Here is a 5,929-nt window from a genome sequence, read left to right as displayed (position 1 = left end):
ATATGTATACAAACAACTGTAGCCACTCTGGGCTAAGGCAGAAAATGTAAGAGGGTATCAGATACATATTTTTTTTCCTAATTGTCTTTTTAAAGGGACAAAGTGAACGACAGTTTTTGAATAGGAGCTGACCTATGCATTCAAAAGAGTTACCGTAATGTTTCCTTCCTTCCCCATTTTTAACACACACCCTTCCCGGCAGATCAGGGAAAAGATTAAGACTTAAAATGGTAATATTCTGTATGTAGAGAGATTCTAATCTGTACTTTAAGCCTCCCCACACGTTCTGAAATAGAAAGCCCCCTGGAAGGCTATGCCATGGGATCTTCCTGCTCGTGTAGATCTACCGTAAATCTCTCCCAAATGCTTTTAGGAGCAACTAGTGGGGGGGGGGCTTGGCTCAGTGGGAGATAGGGTTGCCAACCTCCAGGTGGTGGCTGGAGATCTCCTGCTATTACAGCTGATCTCCAGGCAACAGAGATCAGTTCACCTGGAGAAAATGGCCACTTTGGAGGAGGAGGAGGAGATTGGATTCATACCCCGCCCTTCACTACCCAAGGGAGTCTCAGAGCGGCTTACAATCTCCTTTCCCTTCCCCACAACAAACACCCTCCTTGTGAGGTAGGTGGGGCTGAGAGAGCTCTGATAGAAACTGCTCTTTTTCAAGAACAGCTCTGACAGAACTACGGCTTGCCCAAGGTCACCCAGCCAGGTGCAAGTGGAGGAGTGGGGAATCAAACCCGGTTCTCCCAGATTAGAGTCCGCGCACTTAACCACTACACCAAACCGGCTCCTGGAAGGTGGACTGCCATGGCATTATGCCCCACTGAAGTCCCTCCTTAAAATCCACCCCCCAAATCTCCAGGAATTGCCCATGGGGCAATAAACTGCAGGCTTCTAGAGCAGTTGCTCTTCTTCTGAAGCAATTCAGGTGTTAAGTCAACTACTTAACAAAGAGTCAGAGAGTGATTTCAGCAAGTGATTCAGCTTTAATGAAGGCAACCAGAACAGAACAACCAGAACAACTTTGCATTGCAGCTGGGCTTCTTTTAAACTCTCTCGGGCTAATGTAGCCACGCCTTACTGTACATAACAACCAATAGGATTGTAACAGTAATGTCCAATCACAGACGTTCCCTCTCAGGGAACTTGATGGTAGGTGATTGGTTGGCTCTTCTTGGGCTACCAATAGGGATTGCAAGATTAGGATCCTTGCCCAGGACGAAGCTATACATGGTGTTTCAATTAGTGAGTACAAACACAGTTTTCCATTGAGTTGAATACACCACATCAGGTTTCCCTCCTAGGATTACTGATGATTCCCAGACTACAGAGATCAGTTCCCCCGGAGAAAATAGCTGCTTTGGTGGGTGGACTTTAGGGTTACCAACAAGCATGGAGAAAAATGCTCTGCCCCTTTAACAGAGGCTTAATAGGACATTAGTTGAAGCTATTTACCTCCTATTTACCTCCTTGCCATGAAAAGCTTCCGTTGCCCCCTTCTTCACATCCAACCCCTAGTCCAGTCACTGATTTTTTCTCCAGGCCTGTTGGCAACCCCAGTGGACTCTGTGGCATTCTACCGAGGTCCTTCCCCAGGCTCCACCTTAAATCTCAAGGACTCTCCTGAACTGGAGTTGGCAACCCCACTGGGCCTCTCCAGTATCTAGATGGGAGAGTGTTCTAAAAGCTGCCAGATGATACAATCGAGGGCACAGCAATCTAAGAATAACAAATCATGCAATTGCTGCAATAAGTTCAAAAATTACAGAACAATGACAATCAAATGTAGGCTTATTCTGATGTATTATTTCGAATTTCTTCTTTTATTCCATAGGTCAAATGACGAACATCTCGAGTTTCCAGAGTTCGTTTCGAGTTCTTTATCAAAATTCTGTGTTGTGGTGGTATTTTTCAAACAATCCAATAGTAGGAATCTCAATTTCCAAATGGCTATGAAATAGCTCCCATGTTAGCCAGAAGTTTTGATAAAGAACTCGAAACGAACTCTGGAAACTCGAGATGTTCGTCATTTGACCTATGGAATAAAAGAAGAAATTCGAAATAATACATCAGAATAAGCCTACATTTGATTGTCATTGTTCTGTAATTTTTGAACTTATTGCAGCAATTGCATGATTTGCTAAAAGCTGCCAGAGCTGAGTACTTCCAAGTCCCGTGCGTTTCCGTATGAGCGCAGCTGCATACTTTGCATCAAATCAGTGTGACCTGGAGCCCGCATTTACTTGGAAGCCAGTCCCACTTAGTTTGGTGCGGCTCACTCTCAGGAAAGGGGGTGTAGGACTAGAGTGTTAGAGATTCTCAGTTTTGAATAGAGAATGTCCCAGGTATGTTCCCCTGTGCTCTTTGGAGGAAATCTAGGATAAAGCTGTAATATGAGAAGATTAAACCAGGTGGAGCCAGACAGCCTCATTCTTTTGGTCTGCTCCATTGCTAGAGTTGCCAGCTCTGGGTTGGGAAATACCTGGAGATTTTGGGGAGGAGGAGAGGAGATTGGATTCGTACCCCGCCCTTCACTACCCGAAGGAGTCTCAGAGCGGCTTACAATCTCCTTTCCCTTCCCCTCCCCACAACAGACACCCTGTGAGGTAGGTGGGGTTGAGGGAGCTCCTTCAAGAACTGCCCTTCAGGGAACAGCTCTGAGAGAACTTGTGGCTGACCCAAGGTCACACCAGCAGCTGAATGTGGAGGAGTGGGGAATCCAACCTGGTTCTCCCAGATTAGAGTCCGCGCTCCCAACCACTATACCAAACTGGCTCTGGGGTGGGGCCTGGGGAGGGCAGGGTTTGGGAAGGGGAGGCAACTGAGCAGGGGGTGCTGCCAGAGAGTCCACCCTCCGAAGCAGCCATTTTATCCAGGGGAACATCTGGGAATCAGTTGTAATTCCAGTAGATCTCCAGGTCCCACCTGAAGGTTGGCAACCACATTCCTTGCTCCTTCTGCAAGCCAGGCTTCTAAACGGCGATCTAACGAAGCTCTCACATCTGGCTTGTATGTGGGTGTGGGGAAACAAGCTCCAGCTCCGGATGGCCTGACATTAAGTCGTGCTCTGAGGAGGGTAGCAGGGACCGTGAAAGCACGGCAGCACTGCTGCCATGAGCAGGCCCAACGCCAAGGCTGTTGTGAGGTCTAAAGGCAGTCTGTGTTTGGGAGAGAAGGAGATCAGGGCATGTTCTGTCACTCCAGGTTGGGGGATCCCTGAAGATTTGGGGGTGGAGCCTACAAATGGCGGGGCTTATGGAGGGGAGGGACCTCAGCAGGGTAGAGTGCCACAGAGCATATATCCTCCAAAGCAGCCATTTTCTCTGGGGGGAACTGGTCTTTACCATCTGGAGAGGATCCATTGTAGTTCTGGAAGATTTGCAGGCCCCACCTGGAGTCGGGCAACTGTAGTTTGTCCAGGTCTTTGCAGGCTTGAGAATGAAAGGTTCAGGCATGCCTCCTGTTGAATTCTTTGGAGTAATTTTATTTAATTGGCTGTTGAGGTGAAGAAGTGAGGTTCATAGAATGCTTGGAGCTTGTTGAGTCTTCTGGCTTTGTGTGTGTGTGTGTGTGTGTGTGTGTGTGTGTGATGTCCAGAGCTATTTTTGGGCAGGAACGCACAGGAACGGAGTTCCGGCAGGCTTCCAAGTTGGCCACACCCAGCAGGAACGCATTAGCATAATAGGCCACACCCAACAGCAGACACTCATTAGGATTGGCTACATTGGGTGTGTGTGGCCTAACATGCAAAGGAGTTCCTGCTACAAAAAAAACCTGGGTTTGGACAACAAACAAAGTAAACAGAATAAAAAGCAAAAGGTGGGTGTGGCTGGATGAGCACACTTCTGGTAACATGGGGGTGTGGCCTAATATGCCAATGAGCTGTGCTGTCAGGGTTGTGGCCTAATATGCTAATGAGTTTCTGCTGTTGTGTGTGGCCTATTATGCTAATGAGTTCCTGCTGGGCGTTTTCTACAAAAAGAGCCCTGGACTGTCCGCTGACCGCCACCAAGTGCCAGCGACTAATACCTGAGCTTGATTCTCAGAAACAATAGGGACTAGGATCCTGAAACCTCTAGTGGTCACCAATAGGAACTTTGGTGGGAAGTTTAAACCCTCCAATAGGACCTGTGCGTGGGCCAAGGGGACTGTATATAGTTGGCCAACCAGCCGGTATTTTCTGTGTTATGTTGTGAACTAGTAAACATGTGCTGGATATCGCTAAGTCGCCGGATCCTTCGATGCGTCTAACCAGGGGTCATTGGGGGGGGGACGCGGGGGGACGCCATCCCCCCGGGTGACGTGCAGGAGGGCGGGGCCTGGAGCTCCCTGCTGGTGCCCGCTGGAGGTCGCCGCCGGCTGTGGGGAGGACACACTTCCGGTGATGTCAGGGTGTGTGGCATATGCTAATGAGTTATGCTAATGAGTCCCCCTAGCTCTTTTTCTACGAAATGACCCCTGCGTCTAACCCACTACACAACTGTGTGTATGTTTGTGTGTGTGTGTGTGTGAGAGAGAGAGATTTAATGAATGCTTTGGAACTATAGATCTTCTTCTTTACATATTTTAATTTTCAAAAGGAACTTTAAGGATTAGAACTTGAGTTACCAGTGTGAATGTTTCTTAATAAACGTGCCTGTTGTGAAGATTAATATCAATGCAACATCTCTGTAGGCTGCTTTGCTGTATGGAGAAAAACATACTTGGGTGTTCCGTTGTCAAAATTTCCAGAAAGTGGTTATTCTGCTGCCATTGAACTCAAGGAGGTTTTATCTTGAAGTAGACCAAAAAAAGGAAGGATAAAAAAGGAAGAACGATGTTGAGTAATCTTTGTTTACTGAAAATAACACAAAGCACTTCTTTAGAATAAGAAGCTCTGGTTTTCAACAACTTTTAAATGACAACGGGGTCATTTAATGCAGAGGGGTTTGTTGTGGTGGCTCAGTGGTGGAGCCTCTGATTGGCAGGCAGAAGGTCCCCGGTTCAATCCCCGACATCTCCAGTTAAAAGGATCGGGTAGGCGGTGACGGGAAAGACCTCAGCCTGAGACCCTGGAGAGCTGCTGCCAGTCTGAGTAGACAAGACTGACTTCGATGGAACAAGAGTCTGATTCAGGATAAGACAGCTTTGTGCGTGTGACAACTTTCATCAGCAACGGGCATGTGAAAGCTCCAAATTTTGACCCGTGCAGTATGTGTGTGTGTGTGTGTATACACGTGTGCCCTCTTTCCTGCAGACTGTTAGCCTGCTCAGAACTGTTCTCTTTCCAGTCATTCCCCCTGCCAAGGAAATATTACGTGGACCTAATACCTTTCCTTCACAGGGGGGAAAGCCACTGGGGGAGAGTTGCCAGCCTCCAGGTGAGGCCTGGGGATCTCCCGCTTTTACAACTGATCTCCAGCTGACAGGGATCAGCTCCCCTGGAGAAAATGGCTGCTTTGAAGGGTGGACTCTATGGCACTGGACGCTGCTGAGGCCCCTCCCCTCCCCAAACTCCGCCCTCTCCTGGATCCACCCCCGAAGTCTCCAGGTATTTTCCAAACCGGACCTGGCAACCCTAGGGAGGGGGGTGAGTGGTGAAGCATCCCCCCCCCACTTAAGTACAACAAACAAACACAAACACAAACCCTTTATTGGCATGAAAGCACAAAGTAAGTAAAATCAGTATTTGTTTTCCTTGTAGGCAGAGGTCATTTCGGGGGGGATCGTGGGGGAACACAGTTCCCCCGGGTGAGGTACAGGGGGGGCGGGGCACATGACGAAGCCCCGCCCCTGCTTCCGGCCGCCCCGCTTCCGGCCCTCAATCAGCCAGGTGGAGGCAGGAGAAGAGGGAGGGTAAGTTGCTTCCTCCCTGCCTCTCCCCACCCCTGCCTGCCTGGAGCCAGGGAGGGCCTTTGCGGGGCTTCCTTACACTCCCGCCAGCCTT

Source organism: Gekko japonicus, unplaced genomic scaffold (assembly GCF_001447785.1).
Source record: "Gekko japonicus isolate JY-2015 unplaced genomic scaffold, Gekko_japonicus_V1.1 scaffold1158, whole genome shotgun sequence".
Lineage (NCBI taxonomy): Eukaryota > Metazoa > Chordata > Lepidosauria > Squamata > Gekkonidae > Gekko > Gekko japonicus.
The sequence above is the reverse complement of the archived record's forward strand: the minus strand, read 5'-3'. Positions refer to the sequence as shown.